The 21,741-nt window shown below is 40.7% G+C and overlaps 1 protein-coding gene across 5 annotated transcripts in view; it reads right to left on the reverse strand.

Moving 5' to 3' along the window:
• LOC23687432 (fibrous sheath CABYR-binding protein) overlaps positions 1-21,741 on the reverse strand; it is a 330,422-nt gene that overhangs the window by 221,183 nt on the left and 87,498 nt on the right. The window contains exons 1-2 of one of the 5 annotated variants that reach the window (XM_021845616.1): positions 17,895-18,118; positions 16,249-16,634 (exon numbers count right to left, since the gene is read on the reverse strand). The exons of 3 other annotated variants lie outside the window; for them this stretch is intronic. The gene's annotated coding sequence lies outside the window, so the exon portion shown is untranslated. Of the gene's footprint in view, positions 1-16,248; positions 16,638-17,894; positions 18,119-21,741 lie in introns of those variants that run through there. One more of the 5 variants, XM_021845615.1, reaches the window with a different exon arrangement.

The following is a 21,741-nucleotide window of genomic DNA, read 5'->3' on the forward strand; positions in this document are numbered from 1 at the left end:
TTTAAGCAAAACAAGAAAATAATTCAGGTGTTTAGTATGTAGGCAAAAATGTGTTTATCAAGATATCATAATTATATTTGGAGATTGTTGATATTTTTCGGTTATTACTCCACACTGAAACAAGATTATAACGTTTCGGCTTACTGATTTTCAACCATCATCAGATTTGTTTAAATCGATCGTTCGCCACCAGTGTGGTTTAGTTACTTTTATAGTAATAAAACCACACTGGCGGCGAACGATCGATTTAAACAAATCTGATGATGGCTGAAAATCAGTAAGCCGAAACGTAATAACCGTGTTTCAGTGTGTAGTAATCACCGAAAAATATTAACAATCTCCAAATATAACAATCGACGGTGACTTAAACCCTATAGAAGTTATCATAATTGTTAAGAAGCATCTTATTTTTCTTATCATATTCTTATTCGTTGTAAGTAAATAAAAAGAATGTTTTTGAAATCTAGATAACACAAACTGGTTTTTCCCAATGTAAACAGAGAAATTAACTCAGAGATCATCAGGAATCTCTTTAAAGATTCTTTCAGATATTTTTCTAGGAAGCACCAAGTCCTTCAGGATTTTACCCGGCGATTCTTCCATTGGTTTTCCGAGGACATTCTCCAAGACATCCGTTCAGAAGTTCTTCATAAATCCAATAACCGTCAAGCTACCATTCATCGTGCATTTAAGAAAAATCTGCACTTCAAAAAAATATATAACTTTTCCAAATTTATTTAAGCGTACTAGAATACCACTACGTAGCGTGCAATTATATCATAATTCAGGGAAAAATCTAAAACTAGTGATGCATAACAAAAATTTCCTAAAAATTACCGTGCACACTAGTGCACCATTCACCGTGCGTATAGTTTTCGTCATGGTTTTATTTTTTTATCTTGAAGAAACGTTGTTGATGGAGCAACTATGTTGCTATTAGTGTGCGCACTCATTTTTAAGAGTATTCAAATCTTAATTTACAATAAAAATATTAAGAAGTTTAAAAATTGGCTAAATCATATTTTTTTCATTAAAATCGTTATAGGAGGTTTGACTGTATTGCCCAAACCATTCCATATTCACTTAAAAACTAAAAGTAAAGTTTTTTAATCACGACATAACAATGAATCTAATATTACCGAATAATTTCATGCCTTTTAAACTAATGCACGGTAATAGGAACCATACATATTGAAAAGGGTCCATTCACCGTGCATTTGGGTTTCGACTGAGACACAATAAATTTTTTTAATTTGCTTAAAATCTCATTGCTCATACGATGAAATACATCTTACTAATAGTATCCACAGTGAAAACTTGTTGAAATTTCGAAAAATTTCATACTCTAACGTTAAAATGAAAAATGTGAATTTTTGGCGTTTCTACTAAGACTGTTGAAAAATCTCATTATCGAACAGAATTCACATGATTTTGACTACATAAACTAGGTTTTTCATAATGCTTTGTGACAAAAACTACTTCATTATATCTGTTTTATCTGATTTTGCTGACAAAAGAATAATTTGTGAAAATTGTATGAACATTCTGTAGGAATTTGTATATGTGCACGGTGAATGGAGGCCGCACGGTGACTGGTGACTTAACGGTAGAAGGTTCTCCAAATATGCCGCCAAAGACTTCTTAATTTCCTTTAGAATTGCTTTAAGATTTTTACTAAGAATTTCTCTAAGGGTATCTCCATGAATTACTCTTAGATTTCTTTAGGAATTCCTTCGGTAATTATTTAATATTTCTCCAGAAAGTCTTTAAAGATTTGTCTAAGTATTTTTTCTATGAATTTTTCCAGGCATTTCTCCGTTTGAAAATGAATGAAATTTGAGAAAATGTTCAAAAAATTCGTGATGATTTTCAGAAGCAAATTTTAAAGTGAACTCTGATGAAAATTGTGTAAGATTTTAGGTCACCCTTGAAATGTGTGGGTGGATTTTCTGGAAAAATACTGCAATGTTATTTAGAAAACCTCAACCCTCTCTTTCCCATGGTAGTTCAACGAACGCTAGCTAAACCGAATTGGTACGAGTAGCTCAATGATTATTGGAATAAATTTATACGCTCATTTGTCTTATCAAACATCGTAATAAGTGACCTAAGGGTCAAACTATTGAAAAACAATCAACTAACTATTGAAAAACAATCAAAATTTTTCATTGTGATTTTGAATAATATAGCTTATTTGGAACAACTTTTGTTCAAGCACTTTTTTTAGAAACGCCATTTTGATAGTTAAATTGTCGAACAAAGCTGTGGGAAAGAAAGGGTTAAATAAACTTGTGTAGATTACATGGGATTTTAGGATTTTAAGATTTGAGAAATGTATAGAAGTGCTGTAGTTGTAATTCTTCGATTAAATTCAGGAGAAATTCCTAGAAAAAAAATCTAGAGGAACTCAATAATGGCACACGGGATTGAATTTGAAGAATTCTTAGAAAAGTTCTTAACAGATTTTCTCGAAAAATCTCTCGAGGATTTTTTGGCTAAATTCTTTGGAGTTACCATGGATGTAATGGCGTAGAAATTATAGTCGGGTTTCTTGAAAAAACATCCCTGAACAATATTTTTTTCAAAAACCCTAGAATTAAAATTTGCGGATTTTCTAGAAAAAAAATCTGGAAGAATCTTTGGAAGATACCTATAACAACTGGAAAATTCGGTTGAAGGATTACTGGAAAAATATCCGAAAGAAGGCTTAAGATAGTATTTAAAATTACTGGAGTTAGTAACTCTGAAGTGCTCAAGAATTTCCTCGAGTATATTTTGGATAAATTTTTCAATATATTCTTTGAAAAATCGCTGGATAAATAGGGTAATTTACGGCTTCCGCACCATTCGACTATTATCGGCAACCAAATTTCAAACGTCAAATACAAAGTATTTTCCTATCCAAACACATTCAGATGATTCTTTGTTCTGTCGGCTTCCCGTTGACGAGATTTCCGAGACAAAACAAACAATTTGGCCAGAGATGTTATAAATTTGGAGCTGCCTGCATTTCTTATTTGAAAGCTGTCGAAGAGAATGAGACTGCCGACAAGTCACACTGACAAGAGATGTTCGGAGCGTTGTAAAAATGTTTCTCCAAAACTTTTAAGTCTGTCGGTTTGAATCGATAGAGGATTGAGCTTCGCATAAATGTAAACAAAGCAAACACATAATTTAACTGCTGATATCCGAGAAAATTACAAAAGAAGCATGGTATCGGCTTTTAGACTGCCGAAAATACGTAAATTGCCTTATCTTGGAAAAATTGGTGAAGGAGTCTCTAGAAGAATTGTCTAGAAGATCCCTGTTGGAGTCCCTGAAAGTATTCCAGGTGAAATCTCTAGAAAAATTACTAGGATAATTCCTGAAGCTTTTCCTCGAGAAAACTGAGATGAAATTTTTGAAGAATTAGTTTAAAAATCTCGTAACAGTCTCTTAAGGTTTCTCCTAAGCCTGCATAATTTTGCATCAGTATTCACTGCAAGCAAGATATGGAAAAAGAGACTGAAGAGGCTATGTTGGTTAAAAAATCATAGACAAGAGACCTTTCATCAAAAATAGAGACTGTTTAGAGAATCTCTAGAAAGAGACCTGCAACTAGCCCTTAAATTGATAAATTGATTGTTTCAATATTTTAAATTGAAAGTTGTTTGAATTCCACATTACTTTGCAAGAAAAAAGTTTTCCAGTTTTTCAAATTTGAAAATTGTGCATGAAGATAGGTATTTGGATCCATTACTAACCAAATATTATTCATAAAATTCATTCATGTCTTGGGAAGTCGATACTACTTCATACCCGAAAAAATTCTTACTGAGCAGCTCAAGAAGGGTTTTGGCAACGGAGCAGCCGACATTTTTTGAGGGGTTTTTGACACGAATTTCCTTTGTCATGAACAGAACATATTCTACCATGAATTACTACCTCAATATAATTTCCCTGATTGTTATCGAAATTCCCTGAGAATTCCAGGTTTTTTTTTCAAGCTCAATTTTAAAATCACAAACTGCATTTCGAATAATTTTAATTAGTATCTTACTTTCCGAAAGGGGCTGAGGTAAACTTTAAATTTTGTGGTTACATCAAATTCCACCTCGATTGCTTCAAAAGGAATAACCAAAGAGCATACCAAAATTGAGCATTTTGTGTTAAAATCAACTTGCGCTTCTATTATTCCGAACAGTATTGTAGGTGCGGTCGGCTTATTCAGCCCGAACTCTTTTATTTGTAGATGCTATTTATTGTTTTCTTATTTAATATCAAGTTGCTTTATTTGGATGAAACTATTCACAATCTTCAAATGTTTAGGATACATTCCTAAATAGATTGAGTATTCTTAGGCGGAAAGTATATGTTTGAGACTCATTTTGCCCTAAATCTAAAGACTAAATCTTTGAGACTCATTTTGCCCTAAATCTAATATTAATTTTCAGATGAAATAAACAGTTTTCTAACATTTTGTCAAGTAGCTGTATCTGGATTGCACTTTAAATGTTTTAAGTAAAAAATTATCAAGTTCATTTTGATGGATTGCACTTATCGGATTGCAAAATATCGGAATCCAAAGATGGCCGTCAGATGAGCCCCCTAAATCTCATAGTGCGATTTTTTGCTTCATCTTTTGAAGTGTTTGGGCAGCAAAAAAACTGAGGAGAAAATAAGCTCTAGCCAGCGACCCTGATGCGATTTTCCCTACGAGACGACCACTTTGATGGCGCGCAGATAAAACTTTTAATTTCCAAGGCAAAACAACGTTACTCGTGTCGTTTTATCCTCGGGGAACAAAACACAACACATTTATCCAGCCCTTTCTCCGGCAGATCTGCTTCTTCTGATATGCATCGCGAGGCGAGGAGCAGAGTGTCGAACGAAAAATGTTGCCTCCGAGGCCCGTACAAGATCGTGCCACTTTGTTCATATAAACATAGAAATTTTCACTTTCTTATTTCCTTGATTTGCGCCGGATTGCTGCTGTCTGCCAAATCATCATGTTTACCATTAATAATTATTTGTTCAGGCTGCCAAAGGGAATGCTGCCCCTAGTGAAGCACGTTGTTAGTGTTTGTTGGCGCTGTTCACCGTGGCCAACTCCGGTCGGGTCGGGTGGACTGTATCACGGGGCGGATGAAAGAAAGACACAACACTTTTTTTCACACTACTACACACTACACTTTATTCTCTGCACTATTACTATTTACACTACTTCCACTTCACTTTACTTTCACTTTTACTTTTCACTGTTCTTTTCGATATGTATTCCGCGACGGTTGAAATAAAACTGGTCCGCAAGCGTTTCCCTCCGTGTATTTATACTCATACTGAGTACATCGAGAAAGTTCTCGCGCAACCGCGACACGTGTTCTAGACTGTTCGCGATGCGCACGCTGCTGCAGTGGTGAGAGCCATGATGATGACGATGATGACGGCGGGAATCGCTCAGCGGCACTCACTGGTGTCACTCACTGTTGCTGCAGGAACTCACAGGTACAGCGGCGTATGTAGGGTGGGCCTGATCAGACGTTGACATTGGGTGAGTTCCTCGCACCGTTTGATGAACAGGATGCGTTTCGTGCTGATGATGCAGGTCGTGCTCGGTTGGGCTATTGTTTCGTAATTCCTCATTCTCACGTACGTTCCGTACGGAACATACTCCCCCCGGTTGATACGCAGTTTCAACAGTATTCGTTAATGATGAGGGTGACTCGTTGTCTTCAATTGGCAGGACTGCAACCTTGTTGATTGCTCGGCGATACGTGGATCCATTTGAGAAAACGTCGATTGCGCGTACTAATCCATCTGCTCCTGGATACACTTGACTTATGCGTCCTAGTTTCCAGACGAGTGGAGGTAGTGTTTTGTCTTCCAGCAAAACTACCATTCCTGGGCGTAGATTTGCCATCTTCTTTACGTTTTTCGGTCTTTGTTGAAGGCTGCACAAATAATCCTTGGACCATGACTTCCAAAAATCCTCACGCCTTTTTTGAAGATACTTCCATCGTTTCAGCCGGTTTATTTTAATGCTCTCGAGGGATGGCTCAGGTATGGCGGTTAATGGACGACCAATTAAGTAATGGGCAGGGGTAATGACTTCCTCGTCAGCTGGGTCGGACGAAATTGAAAACAGCGGCCTTGAGTTTAGTACTGCTTCAATTTCAGTAAGCACGGTTGCAAGCTCCTCATACGATAGTTTAGATTCGCCAACAACTCGGACCAAATGTTTTTTCATTGATTTTACAGCGGCCTCCCATAGGCCACCGAATTCTGGGGAGTTCGGCGGGATGAAATGCCATTCGATCCTTCTTGGTTGACAGAATGAATGCACCCGATCGATAAACTGTTGGTCTTGGAATTGGTTGTAAAGCTGATGTAACTCGTTCTGTGCTCCTCTGAAATTCGTTGCATTATCAGAATGCAACTGGTGGACCAGCCCTCGACGACTTACAAAACGTTGTAGCGCTGCAATGAATGCATCCGATGTAAGCTCCGATACAGCCTCAAGGTGTACCGCTTTTGTAGTCATACAAACGAAAACAGCAACATAGCACTTGACCAATCTGGAACGATAATTTCCCATTTTTATCCAAAACGGGCCTGCATAATCAACTCCAGTTACTGCAAACGGCGGGGATGGAGTGATTCTCGACTGCGGAAGATTTCCCATTAGTTGTGTCGACAATTTTGGGTTTGTGCGAAAACACGTTACACAGGTTCTTGTCACGTGTCGAATGGTTGAACGGGCGTTCAACAACCAATACCTTTGACGGATGACAGCCATTAAACCATTTTGGCCAAGATGAAGATGTTCAGAATGCAGCGCTTTAATCATCAGTCTGGTCAGTGGATGCTTGTTCGGCAGTATGATTGGGTTTTTCGTCTCTGCTGGTAGATTTGAATGATGAAGACGTCCACCAACGCGCAGCAATCCATCGATGAATATTGGATTCAGGTTTCCTAATCTGCGACTAGGGATACCATTTTCCACACGGCGAATCTCATCGGCTAATTCAGACTGCTGCATCATTTTCACAATCATATGATTTGCATATCGAAGCTCGGTGATTGTTATATGACGTGTGTTCTTACGTTTAGACTTCTCCTTCAGACGTGCGTTGCAGATGAATCGAAGCACCCAAGCCATGATACGTTCTATCTTCCGGAAATCGCTGAATCGGGCAAATAAAGGAAAGTCATCCTCTACTGCTGTTGCAACGGTATCGGTGATTGTCAATTCGGGAAGCATGTCCTCAGGTATGTCCGCAGCATCTTCTGCATCGTATTCGAGGGTCGAAAGGAATGCCGGCCCATACCACCAAAGACTGTTTTCACACAAGTCGCTCGGCAGTAGACCTCTGGATACGATATCTGCTGGATTTTCTCTGGACCGAATATAGCACCATTGATACCCGGTTGTGCCGTTGTTGATCTCATTGATACGGTTGCGTACAAAAACCTTCAACCGATGTGCGGGCCGTTTCATCCAAGCCAGGACGATCTGGCTGTCTGACCAGAGAACCACGTTGCGAAACTCCATTTGTAGAACTTGGACAACCTTTTGTACAAGTCGGGTCAGCAGTAACGCAGCGCACAGCTCTTTTCGGGGCATTGATAGCTCATGCAGCGGCGCTACCTTGGATTTGCTGGTAACCAATTTCAATCTAGTTGATCCATCGGCGAACAGGCTTCGAACGTACACGCATGCACCATATGCCACTGTTGATGCATCGGCAAATCCATGTAGTTCGTAGTCCACGGCGTCGTTGAATGTTATTCTTCTAGGGATTGCAATCTTTCCAAGCGCCGACAAAGAGCTAGCGAAGGTCTCCCAAAATTTCTGCGTTTCTTCATTCACTGGATCGTCCCATCCAATCTTGCATTTCCACAGCTGCTGCACAAGAAGTTTAGCGACGACGATCACTGGGGATACAAGACCCAATGGATCAAAGAGTCTTGCTACCTCGGAATAAATAATCCTTTTTGTGGCGGGTTGCTTCACATTATGCTGGATGGGTTTGGCAATTCGAAAAATGTCGGCTTTTGGATCCCACAGTAGACCTAGAACCTTTATGACTCCGTTTGGTCCATATTCTTCCAAAGGAGCTGGTTGTTCCTGTTCGGTTACCGGGATGTGTTCCATCAACTCCCTTGAGTTTGAACACCACTTGTGCAGTGAGAAACCTCCTTTCTGCATGATACCTTTCAGCTGCTTCACTGCTTCAACTGCAGATGAAAGCGAGTCTGCACCGGAAAGGGCGTCGTCGACGTAGAAATCCTCGCGTACGATACGGGCTCCGATAGGATAATCAGTCGATTCGTCTTCGGCAAGTTGCTGCAGGCACCGGGTGGCCTGAAATGGCGCAGATGCAGTCCCGTAAGTTACCGTCGTGAGTTCCAATACTCGAAGAGGATCGTACGGCTGCTCGCGCCAAAACACACGTAGGAAGTGCGTATCCCGTGGATCCATGATGATCTGTCGATACATCTTAGGGACGTCGGCGGTGAAAGCTATTTTGTACTTGCAGAAGCGTAGCATGACGTCGTATAAGTCCTTCTGTACCGTTGCACCCACTTGAAGAACCTCGTTGAGTGAAAGGCTAGCTGCATTTGCCTTTGCGCTGGCGTCGAATACTACTCTGCATTTTGTTGTCGAACTCGAAGGGCGCAATACGGCGTGGTGCGGTAAGTAATAGTTCTGCTGATTCGGATCGTCATCTTCCTCTCGAATCTCTCGACAATGTGACAGCTGTTCATATTCACGCATGAAGTCGATGTACTGCTGCTTCAACTCCGGATTCTTCTGAAGACGTTGTTGCAGCATCACAAATCGTTTCAAAGCAACAGACCGGCAATCATCCAACTCGTTGACGTTAGATCGAAACGGTAGTCGCACTACATACCGTCCATCTTCAGTACGACGATGGGTAGCTCTAAAATGAGCCTCACATTCTTGTTCCTCACTGCTTAATGGGCTAACATCGGGCACTTCTTCGATGTTCCAGAAACGATGTATCGCTTCCTCAACGTCATCCAACGATGCGGTGAACGAATGCTGCACTTCGTTGAGGACGGAGCGTTCTTTGAAGACTCCGGCTACCACCCATCCTAGGGAGGTTTCACGGAGCTCGGGGAAATCTTCGTCGAGTTTGATATGACCTGGTCGCAGCAACTGCAAGAAGAGTTCCGCGCCAAGAAGCATGTCGATTTTTTCCGGTTTGTGGAACTCAGGATCTGCAAGTTGGACGCCGAAGGGAATATTCCAGGACGATACATCCACTTGGCTCGTCGGAATGACTCCTGTAACGCAGGGCGTTATCAAGCACTGCACTTGTGCCTGATAGTCGGAAACACGAGATCGGAACCTTACTACCATCTTGTCGCGGGCAATAGTCTTGACATCATTGATTCCCCTGATTGGAATGTCGACACGATGTTTCTCACTTCCGATAAGGTTCGCAAGCTCAGCTGTAATGAAGTTCACTTGCGATCCGCTATCCAGAAGCACTCGGCAGGGATGCGGACGATCGTTTCTATCCAACACGTTGACGACAGCTGTTAGCAGGAACACTGTCCTCGTAGAGTTGGCGTAGTTGCACGATAACGGAGTGTTTGGCTTCTCTCTGGTTGAGGTCGAGGTGGATACACTCTTCTGAACAACTGCAGGGCGCATTGCTTGAGCCAAAACGGGCACACTGGTTTTTGGCTCTTGCTTCGGTTCCTCGTGGTGGAGCTGCGTATGGTGTCGCTTCTGACACTTCTGACACGTTTTCGTTGATGAGCAGTCTCTGGCGCTGTGTCCCTTACGGAGACAGTTGAAGCAGACTCCAGATGCTCGTACTTTCTCCATCCTTTTTTCGAACGGCATGTTACTGATTGTGTCGCATTGATAGTTGCGATGCGGACCTTGGCAGAAATCGCAGCTATCCTTCTTCCTTGGTTCGGTTCCAGCAGCATAGACCTTTACGTTGGCTGGCTTCGTTGATGCTTGACCCTTGGGATTCGATCTCTGTTGAAGCGGGGAGAAGGATTTCGGGAACGCAATTTCACAATTCTCCAGCATCTGGCACCTTGTCTGAAGAAATGAGATGGTCTGGGCATACGTTGGTAGCTCGCCTTTCTTTTGTGTTGCCTCCCATGCCATCCTCGTTGGCTGATCCATCGCAGACGTCACAATGTGAACCAGAAAGAGGTCGGAAACACCGGAGAACTCCTGCTCGAGGTATTTCAGGCTCTCGACATGACGGGTACATTCGTCGTGAAGCCGTCGAAGTTCCTTGTACGAACCAGAAGCCATTTTGTTGATATCAAATAGGCCACGAATGTGCGTCTCCACGATGATCCTCTTGTTCTCGTACCTTTCGGTGAGGATGGCCCATGCTTGCTGGTAGTTCCCTTCGCTGATGACCTTCGCGTCTAGAACTCCTGATGCTTCACCAACAAGCGCCTTGTCAAGATGGTAAAGCTTGATGGCATCGGAATCGCCTGAGTTTACCATCAAGTCCTGGAATATGGCCTTGAACTTAGGCCAGTTGGCATACGATCCATCGAAGGTGGGGATCGGAACCTTCAATGGTTGCTGCTGCACGATTACTTGTGGCTGTGGCACTGGAGCTCTAACGGGGTTCATCTCGTTTGCCAGCATCAGCTCGTCGATGGTCGTGCGGACGTAGTTGTATCGTTCTTCAAACGACACATAAACCTCCTCTTGCTGGCGGAAGGCTTCGTCGGGAATGATAGCGATCAGTTTGCTGTGCACTGTGCTGAATTCGCTGTAGGCGTCGTCGATGTTCTTCAAGAATGTCCTCAGCTGGGAAGGACTAACCTGGTTGCGAGCGGCGACAAGTGCCCTTTCCACTCTCGTTAGTTTCAGGCTCACTTGGTCACGTTGGCGGGACAGCGACGAAAGCTCCTTCAGTGTCTCAGCATCGGCGGTGACTTCCCAGTTGGAAGCGGCTTCAGCTGCTGCCTTAGCAGCCGATCTGGTCTTCGGGGGTGTCATAGTAGACGATCTTCAGTTGGAACACACAGCGTTGCGGGTAACGACAGCGTGTCGGGTCGGAACGGCGGTGTAGAGTTCTCCTTGGGCGACGAATGCTCGGTAATCCACAAACGGTGGCGGCGGTAGCAGTAGCAGCTTCTCCTATCCTCAGGCGGTACACGTTCTGGCTAGAGTGCCACGTAAACGTGTCGGGTAGCGGTGGTGCGTAATCCTTTCCAACGGCGGTGGGGCGGCACTGGATCCGGTTCGAAAGACCACTATGATGGCGCTGTTCACCGTGGCCAACTCCGGTCGGGTCGGGTGGACTGTATCACGGGGCGGATGAAAGAAAGACACAACACTTTTTTTTCACACTACTACACACTACACTTTATTCTCTGCACTATTACTATTTACACTACTTCCACTTCACTTTACTTTCACTTTTACTTTTCACTGTTCTTTTCGATATGTATTCCGCGACGGTTGAAATAAAACTGGTCCGCAAGCGTTTCCCTCCGTGTATTTATACTCATACTGAGTACATCGAGAAAGTTCTCGCGCAACCGCGACACGTGTTCTAGACTGTTCGCGATGCGCACGCTGCTGCAGTGGTGAGAGCCATGATGATGACGATGATGACGGCGGGAATCGCTCAGCGGCACTCACTGGTGTCACTCACTGTTGCTGCAGGAACTCACAGGTACAGCGGCGTATGTAGGGTGGGCCTGATCAGACGTTGACATTGGGTGAGTTCCTCGCACCGTTTGATGAACAGGATGCGTTTCGTGCTGATGATGCAGGTCGTGCTCGGTTGGGCTATTGTTTCGTAATTCCTCATTCTCACGTACGTTCCGTACGGAACAGTGTTGATGAAGCGATGAAGCTGATGAGGTCGGTGCAGGAGATGTGGGGTGCGTACCAAAGATATAGACAAGAAAGGGAACACTTTGTTAGGCTGCGCGAAGATCGCGATTGGTGGAAGACAGATCTGTCAATAAAAGAATAACTGTCTTTTATGGAACGCTCATAATTACTTTTACTGATACTATTGATTAGCGAAAAAAATTAAGTCGAACATAATCCACGTTTTGCAGTTGCTTTTGTTATGCTTTTATATTTCAATATATAACACACACTTCATATTTTTCCACAACATGTGATACTATTTATATGCCTAGTAAAGAATATATTATAACATGAAAATTGCGATAATAAAAGGTGTTGGTTCGGAAATTCATATGAGACAGTTATACTTTTATTGGCAGAGATGGGGTCAACTAGAAAAAGGGGTATCGTATGCCCTGAGGGGCATTTCTTTACCGAGAAAGGTTAGTCGGATTGGCACACGCTCCGCTGCTCGAAAGGTTGGATTGGCTGGCTCTTTTGGGAAGAGTTTTTGGATAAACATCAGCAAGGTGCAGGATGGCCCGAAGGCGTACTGTCTTCTGCGGGGTCGATTCGCGGTCAAGTAGCGTTGCCCCACCAAGTGGGCGAGTTGAACGCTCACGTTTAGATATCTCTATGGCTGCCAACGTGGATCAACGAACAAAGCATTAGAGTTCATTAGGAGGTTGGGACTGATGTTGCGTTTAAAACGGTGTATTTGGTTGGGCCAGTTGTTTAATCAAGCGATGATACACTAATCCGATTTCTTGTAAACATATGAATAATTATTCAGCATTTTTTCATGAATAGCATAATAAGGAGCAAATCTGATTTTTTTTTCATACTAGAATGCTTAGCAGCAATACATTGTGTTCTATTGTGTATAAGTGCTATTTATCAAATTTACGTCCTGTCATCTATTCGCAGAAAAAGGATCGATGAAGAGTATTTCTTTTCCTAAGTTTATCTCAATTGTGTCCATCATTTTCCTCGCAAAGTTAAGCCAACGAGCATGCGTGTTCTGTACAATTCAAGTGTTCGTCTTGCTGTCAATGTCACCTTTCAATCATTCTACGATTCTCCTATTAATATAAGGCGGTAGTCCATGTCTACATATGAAACGTAAAACTCAACCAATCGTTATCTAATTTAAAATTTAACTAGAAATGTATATGTCCAACAACTGTATCGATGACCGCAAAGTGTTCTGATGCTGGTAAGAAAGTTATGTGTAGTGAAGTGCCATATCAAGTGTTCACGTCACTTTGGATTTCGTTCAAAATTGGGTTATTTTTTTTTGAGTCTATATGTCAGAGTTCGAATTTTAACCCGAATATGCCGATGGAACCATATTGAGAGAGTGTAACAGTTCGTGTATTATAACAGTTCATGGTACATCGCATTCGGATAGCCCTATGAATGTTGATATTCAATCTCTCGCATGGTACGTGACGAGAGAGCATTGAAGAGCATTAGCGCTCATAGACGGCTTGTTTCCTGGTAATTCAGCCCTAAGGGCCGATTTCTTCACCTTCGCTTAAGCCGTAAACCACGTTTACCCATATGGTTCAACTAGGTTTAGGCCTAAACGGGGGTACAGAAATCGGCCCTAAGTAACTTAATTATAATCTACTACTTCATATAACACCCCTTTGGTCGCAAACATTGTATAGAAAATAAAACATATGTCGAGGCTAGTACACGACACTGAAGGCGGCCTTACAGTTGAAGTTGAAATACGCGTACTGTCAAAGGATTAAAACTCTAATGGAATTAAATGGTATAGGTAGTACTAAATTCGGAACATATTTGTTCATATGAACAATCGCTTGAATATTCTATTATTTTCTCACAAAAATTTGATTTCAAACTAATGTTTATTCAATTACATACGATGTTTGGGGCCTTTTTAGCTGAGTAGTTAGAGTCTATGGCTACAAAGCAAAGTCATGTTGAAGGTGTCTGGGTTCGATTCCCGGTCGGCCCAGGATCTTTTCGTAATGAAAGTTTCCTTGACTTCCTTGGATAGGTATCGTAAGTTGAAATTCGTTTTGTGAATCCGGAATTTATAATCGATAATTGAAGTTCCTTTACTCTTCGGAGATATGGTTGTTTGAATACTTTTTCGAGAATGGTATATACTGCTCATAAAGGCACGAAAGTATTATATGAAAAAAGTAGACTTTAAGAAAATAGCGCTCAACGTTTAAAGTTTTTCTTCTCATACAAATGTGCAAAATTTTCTAGTACATTTTTACATGCACCACAAGGTAACTCATTTTGCTCCAATTAATCGGCAAAACATAAAAAATTGAACATTATACAAGTTCTGCAGTTGCAATTTCGGTAGAGAGTTCATATAGAAACTTGTATGCCTTTATTTTTCAATATAGGACTGCACTGCCCATTACTGCATATTTGTAACATTGTATCAGAGCACTAACTTCATATTTTTCCACAACATTTTCAAACAAAATGTGGTAATTTTTATATGCATAAACATGGATGTTGCGACGAAAAAAGGTGTTGGACAGTATATCAGCCAAGTAACTAAGTAGACTCGATATACATCAAGATGATTGCAATAACGAACGTCTGGCATAATACACCTTTCGAATAAAGCAGTTTTTTTCAATAACATGTAACATTTTAACCCATAACAGGTCTTATCATGTACCGCGTACACCCCTTTTTAGAAAACCTCGCTTGTCGTACACAACACGAGCGAGGTTATGCCAGCGGTGGCCATTTTTCGGATACCCGGACACGATGAATAACTACATACAAACAAGAAATGCAAAACTGCATTAACAATTTTAACGAGTTTGCAAAAAGCATCCCCTACTGCAATTGATTGAATTGCAGCCACACAAAGTCCACCCGAAATCCCCCAGTGACTGCGTGCAATAAACCCCGAAAAAGCCGAATAACCCACCATTATCAATCAAAATCTGAACCCCCCATGAAACGTAAGGGGAGGTGGACATGTGTACAATCGCACCCAAAACATGCCTATCGGGTAGCGTGTGCGCTGTCGGCTTGTTTTTCGCTTTTTTTGGTTTTGCAGTTTCCCATCGTCGCACATAGGAGTAACTGGACCACATTCCTGGCCATAAGTGAAAATATATCTTACAACTTTTACGTGTTTTTTTGAGATACTTGAAGATATGCTACATTACGTCGCGATAATGAGCGGGTTTTTTGCTACAGTAGCTCAAAACTAAGTTTTTAATACATTTTTTATTTCATTCAATGAATAGACGGGGTTGGTGGTCTAGGGACTACCGCTTCTGCTTCATTAGCATGGGTTCAATCCCAGGCTTGTCCCAGTTGTATCTTTCACTTGATTCTATCTACCACTCTCAATCTATCACACTTGATTATTCGTTAACAAGTTTTGTAAGAACCAGAAACGGACATAAAAACGCTTACGCTTCAATCCTTCCATCGTTATAGATCAGCTTTCCTTACAGTCTGCTAACCGTAAGCAAGCCTATCTGTCATAAAATTGCCTTATCCCTACCTTCTTGCATCAACTGGCGTATATGCAGGGGTATATCGGGTATATACTATGGGCCAGTTTTAAAATGCAACATCAATTCCTCCACCTTCCCCTCATTGTTCTGTATCTGACGCTACAGGCGCCATTGTCGTCTAAAAGTAGAAGATCAACAGCACTTATACACTGGAGGTGTCTATTGTTAGTCCCAAGCAGTCATCTGGTTGGTTCCTTGTGTAAATCCAGATGATCTGGCGATACTGGAGTAGTGATCACGGGCGGCCAATCAAGCTCAAGCTCAGCTATTATGTAATTTACTGTATATTATATTTCAAACAAGACAAAACGTAAAACACTAATGGTGGTAAACTCCATCGAAGTTAATACGCCAATCGCGATTGGCGTATTAACTTCGATGGAGCTTACCACTATAAATGCTCAAATAATGTTTCATCTTGGAAAAAAGTATTTAATACAAAAAAAAAGAGACGTAAATGCTAAAAATGTGCGAGTTTGTATAACCCTTGATGTCTGTTTGGACAGCAACTCACAAGAAAACAGACGAATTTTGATGATATTGCGTATTATTTACTTTCACGATTATTTCAACAACAGAAGTTAATAAATTCGTCCATGAAATCGGTCCTATTACTCTTATGTGCCTCGTTTGGCCGTGGATGTCGGGCAGGAACAACAACAAAAACAACACCCAGGCAACATGCAATTCCGATTATCCTCCCATCAAGTGTCAAAAGATAAGCAATTCATCCCAGCTCACCCCCTTCACCCATTTTTTGATCTGATTGAGGACGGGATGTGTGTTTGGGACTGGTGAAAGCATCAAAGTGGAGTGAACGTGGGCGTGGGGTATGCCATATCGGATACTTACAATTAAAAAATTTGCAGTTGAAGGTATGTCCGTATGATCCGCGTACAGGCTGATGCAGGGATTAAATCTCCGCGGTTTGAGCTCGGCAATTATAAATTTTTGATATCCACAAAAATTCAGTTGACAGCTGCTGCTTGATGGGGTAACAGTTTGTTCGAATTTTTTTAAACCACTTTTTCGGTTCTCCTCATTCAACGGATGCGCAACAACGGGGATGTCTGACGTTGTTGTGTAGTTCAGAGCACTTTAAAATTGTTGAACTCTTATTCTTCGCTTCGGTCTTCGATTCGGTTTTCCGCTTTCGACTTCTTCGCGGATAGTACACAAATACACTCGCGCAAAACTTTCGGGAGGTTCAGGTATAATGCTCTAACCAAAAGCCGAATCTGCTAGTTGTGGGGAACGGAAGAAAAAACGGACCAGGTTAGAAGAAGAACTGCCTTACTTCACTTGGATATTGCTGTTGCTTGGTTCGCCAAAAGGAAGCGAAAGAGGAACACGGCGAAGGAATACAAGGCGCAGCACTACTGCTGTCCCGAAATGTATGCTTTTGGGCGTCGTCATACACTTTTCACTCTCTCGGTCTCGGTTCTGGTTCTGGGCGCTCTCATGCTCCAAGAGGAGGAACACAATGGGGAGCAGTGATACGGGATGTTCTAGGACCCAGCAACACGCGCACTACACTTCGCACTTTTATGAACTACCACACCGTAGATATTGCACGCGTATTGTCTTGCCTAATTTTCGCTTTTTTTTTTGTTCGGCGATATAATCGACTTATCCAATGAGTCCTACCGAGTAACGATTATTAACCCAATAAGCGTACCGAAACAAAGTTCTCAAATTTCCTGCAGAGTTCCTCTATCTGGCGCACTCAAGCTAGCAGGTATAATCCAACCCGGAGATGAAACGGAATAGAGCTAACCACGAGGTTTTGGCGTGGATAATTGCCTTCGAATGGGTTATCGACAGACGATCAGCGGCGTATCGATTGGGGTCATTCGAAAACTTAACCCGAACACGTTGTACCAAGATGTCTGTAGCAGCTTGAAACATCTACTAAATCCGTTGCATAGCTGTTACATCATCTAATCTACATCGGATGTTCGAACAGACTCCAATGGATCCGTCGATTTAGTCAGATAGTAGCTTTTAACTAGCATTGACATATTATGTTCCAAACGGTAGCAAATTAACTTCATCACTATTTTTCGGCGTTTCGTTTCATTCAACACAGTTAAGGCTCCCGCAAGCTGAACCATCACATTCAGGTTTCATATTTTTCTCTTTTCTCGCTTCTCTTCGGCTTAATCCGTTGTGGCAAATTGGAACCGACACATGGCAACTTGAAACAAATAAAAAAAATAATAAAGCAACGGTCACACAAAGAGTATTCCTCGGCGAGAAAGGTACACCATTAAAAATCTCTCCTTCAGAGCATATAATCTATGTTTTCTTATTCGACTTTTCACCACTTTGAAACACCTCGCCCGATGCACTCCCGGCAGGAAACAACGCCACGATACGCCAAAACTACAGACGCCAAAAGCAACAATGAAAGCGGAATAGTTGAATCAATTAAAAATCACTGTTATGTTTCCACCTAGAACCGCACAACCGGGATGAACCCACACTCCTCTACTCACACCTCTCGGTGACCGGGGGAACACGAACTCCACACTCTTCTATAACAATCTATCCGGATTCACACTCTCCTAAATCAGGGGTGGAACAATTGCGCTCTGCTGGGCAATTGAACGGATTTCACCCAACAAAAGAAAAAAAAACCTAACAGAAGCGTACTGGCATGAAATAACACAAAATTCGATTTTAATGCCTCTACACAGCACGAACACTAAATGCACAATAAACCTAGCATTAAGTTCTTTGTACGAGATAAGCCTCGCGGCGGACCATCCCAGGGAGCGCCCGCGCTCAAGCTCTCTCTCTTCCGAGTCCACCGCTCGGTCAGGTCGGGTTTATGATGGGCTTTCTCTCGACTCGTCGTCATCCCGAAAGAGCCAACAGCGAGAGAGCAGGGGATTCGCCAACACCATCTTCCCACACAGCAAACCGGGAGAAGATGACGGCAATATGCTCCGCGCTCATGAATATGGTCTGTATGCTGTGAGTCAGTCTGCTGTCCGAGCATAAATTAACCGCCTGCTACACCCCATAACAACATAAACGCACGGTGTGTTTGAGGTTTCAGCGTTGATCGGAGAAAATCATTAAAAAAAATTGAATTTTGTCTCATAGATTATAATTGCATACGTTGCACCGGAGGCATTTCTTGTATATGAATGTGAAGTAGGCAAAAGAATCATTTACGCTTCAAAATGCCAATGAGCATGGTTTTCCGACGAAACAAATAGGTCTGATTTATGCAATGCTTGAAGTCCAGCCATAAAGCCGAATGTATATAAGATCAACAGCGAATTTGAATAACTGAATAATGTTGGAAGCTTAGAGAGTGCAGGACAGTATTTTTTCCTCTAAAGAATAGGTTTAGTCATTTATTCCTTTTTTGGGTTATACATGGCTTATTAAATAGTGTTTTCAGCGACTAAAGTCACTATTTAATTGTCTAGCCGCTACCAGCCCTGTATTAGCCAACAAAGGAATAATTATTGTCAAAATCTATCCTTTCTCACTGTTGATCTTATTTACATTCGGGCTTCATGGCCGTACATCAAGCATTGCATAAATCAGCCCAATTTATTTTGTCGGAAAACCGTGTTCATTTACATTTTGAAGCACAAATGATTCATTTGCCTACTTTACATTCATAAGACAGAGTAGGGGGAGATCCCCCAGTGCCGGACAGCACCCAATACCGGACAAAGTCGAAACAATGAGAAATCATGGTCCAATCAAGATGGTGTATTAGTAGAAAAGAAAGCTCTTATGTAGACTAATTTTTGCGTAGAATAACACATCCTTGAAATATGCATGCCTTTTTAAAAAAGCAGAAAAGTTTGAAAATCTTAAAAAAATTGACGTATTTTCTTAATTTTGAGCCTATTTAGTAATTATTTTGAATATGAAAAAATACTTTGGATCCCGTAAGCATGATCCAACATAATCCTAATTTGATAGTATGAATGTATTTTGTAGCATAATTGAAGTAAATATGGACAAATTACAATTTTGGTTAAGTACCTCCTGTCCCTCAGTTTCGGACAGCTTGATTTGTTATATGAAATCTTTGTTATTATTGCATCAGTGTCTCAAAATACTTTCATTTTTCATGGGTTCCGTCGATCATGGTATCAAACATGCAATAAAATTGAGAAGAATGAACATTCAGAACAACATCGTAAAATGTGCTATTTTTCATCATATATGAAAGAGGTTTTTGATAGGCATCTTGCAAACTAAGGAAAACTCACATTATTCTTGTAAATGTTGCAAATGCATTGAATTGGTAATTATAAACTATTCCTATAGTGCACACATTCAATGATGTTCGAATTTATAGAATTCGAGGCATTTCCAGATCGTGTCCGGTATTGGGTGCCACCTTTCAAGATCGATCAATTTGGTACTAAAATACATCATCAAAACGCAATGTCAAAATTCATATTTCTATTTTCAAATTTATTTTTGTACACTACAAAAATGATAATATTTATCATAAATGGGTAACACGAGCCCATAAAATCAATATTTTTCGAATTATTAATTTAGTGGCTTAAGTGTCCGGTACTGGGGGATCTCCCCCTATCCTTTCATTTGTTTTGGCAGCCATGATGACATTGTAGCACGTAATTTGTAAGTAATTAAACTCTGTCCTCATAGTTCGAATTGATTGCTTTGAAAAGTTATTACTTCACACTTACATGCGGATCCCTGCAAAACAATTTACTTCACTACTTTTGATACCAGAGGTATTCTCATAAGAATCCCAGAAGTTTTTCGGGAAAAATCCAGAGTTATTTTCGGAGGAATTCCCGAAGAATTTTTAGTAGAGTCATACTACATGTTTTGGCAAAATCCTCTAAAAATATTCAGAAGAATTGCATCAGATTTTTTGGTAGAACCTTCCATAGTATTTCCAAAAGAATTTTCAAAAATTTCGAAGAATTTAATTTCCAGGATTTTTAAAGTCATCCTTTAGGAAATAAACGCAAAATCACATACAGATTTTTGCAAAAATTCCAATAAGATGTCCAGAAGAATCACAAAGGGATATCCGAAAGAATCTCAGAAATAGTACCGGAATGGTAACGATTTATTGGATGAATCCTAAAGCGATATCTGGAAAGATTCTGTGATTTCCAGAAGAACTTGTAGAAAAACCAGAAATAATCTCAAGATTTCCAGGACAATCCCAGAGAGGTTTTGAAGGATTTGTGATTTGAGGATTTAAGGAAGGAAACTGCCAAAGAATTCTAGAGTTATTTCTGGACCAATATTTGTTTTCGTATGATAGGGTGCCGGTACCAATGGTTGTAATGCACCAGTAGATTGGACTATGGAATAAAACGAACATTTTTCGATAAAAACGACATGTGCTATTTATGATGGATAGATCGCCTGTAGTTTAGTCGATTTTTCAAATTTCAGCTTTTTATTTTATCAAAAAATCATATAAATAATTAAATTTACGCAAAAAATTTGCTCCCTTGCACCAGTAGTTGCCGTCGTGTTCCAGTAGTGGATCAACGGATGGAAGCAGTTTTTAAAATGGATGTATAAAAATGAAGAAATGTCCTAGAGATGAACTTTATGCTTCATTCGAAAGATATTAGTTGCTGGTCCGAGGGAAAAATCTAAAACCTGTGTAAAAAAATACCATTTTGTTTAAAATTCCTCGTATCATTCCCGAACGTCTACTACTGGAGCACTAGCGCAACTACTGGAACACGTGTACCAATAGTGGCTCAAGCGATTTTATGATAAAAAAAATTGTTTTATCATTCTTTAAATATTTTTCCCATATAGTAGAGGTTGAAATCTTTCTGTTGACGCCAAAAGATCTCGGTTAAGGTGATTATAAAACGAAGCCACACCTCAAATTTTCAAGAGCACAAGACTTGAGAAACAAACAGCGCTCCGCGTTGAAAATTTATCCCATTGGTCACCACCAGCAAGCAAGTTATTTGATTGATTTTCAACGCGAACTGTTGTCGGATTCTCCAGTCTTGTGCACTTGAAAATTCAAAGTTTGGCTTCGTGTTATAATCACCTTAAGGCTTTTAGATATTTTGTTATGATTTTTTATAGCTTAGGTAGTCCACTAATGGCACCGGCACCCATATGTACATAATTATTTTGATTCAAATTAATCTCTTGTGCGACATAGCTCGTAACATCAATAATAAATTTAATTTATAAATCTTTACCCAGGTGAATTTCAGCATATCCAAATTAAATGACAGTTCAAAAAGTAAAATACCATTATCATGAGTTTTCGAGGAAATAGATATGTTTGTTATTTAAAAACTTGAATTATGCTGTGTCAATATTTACAAGTAATTATAATAAATA

Source organism: Aedes aegypti, chromosome 2 (genome assembly GCF_002204515.2).
Source record: "Aedes aegypti strain LVP_AGWG chromosome 2, AaegL5.0 Primary Assembly, whole genome shotgun sequence".
NCBI lineage: Eukaryota > Metazoa > Arthropoda > Insecta > Diptera > Culicidae > Aedes > Aedes aegypti.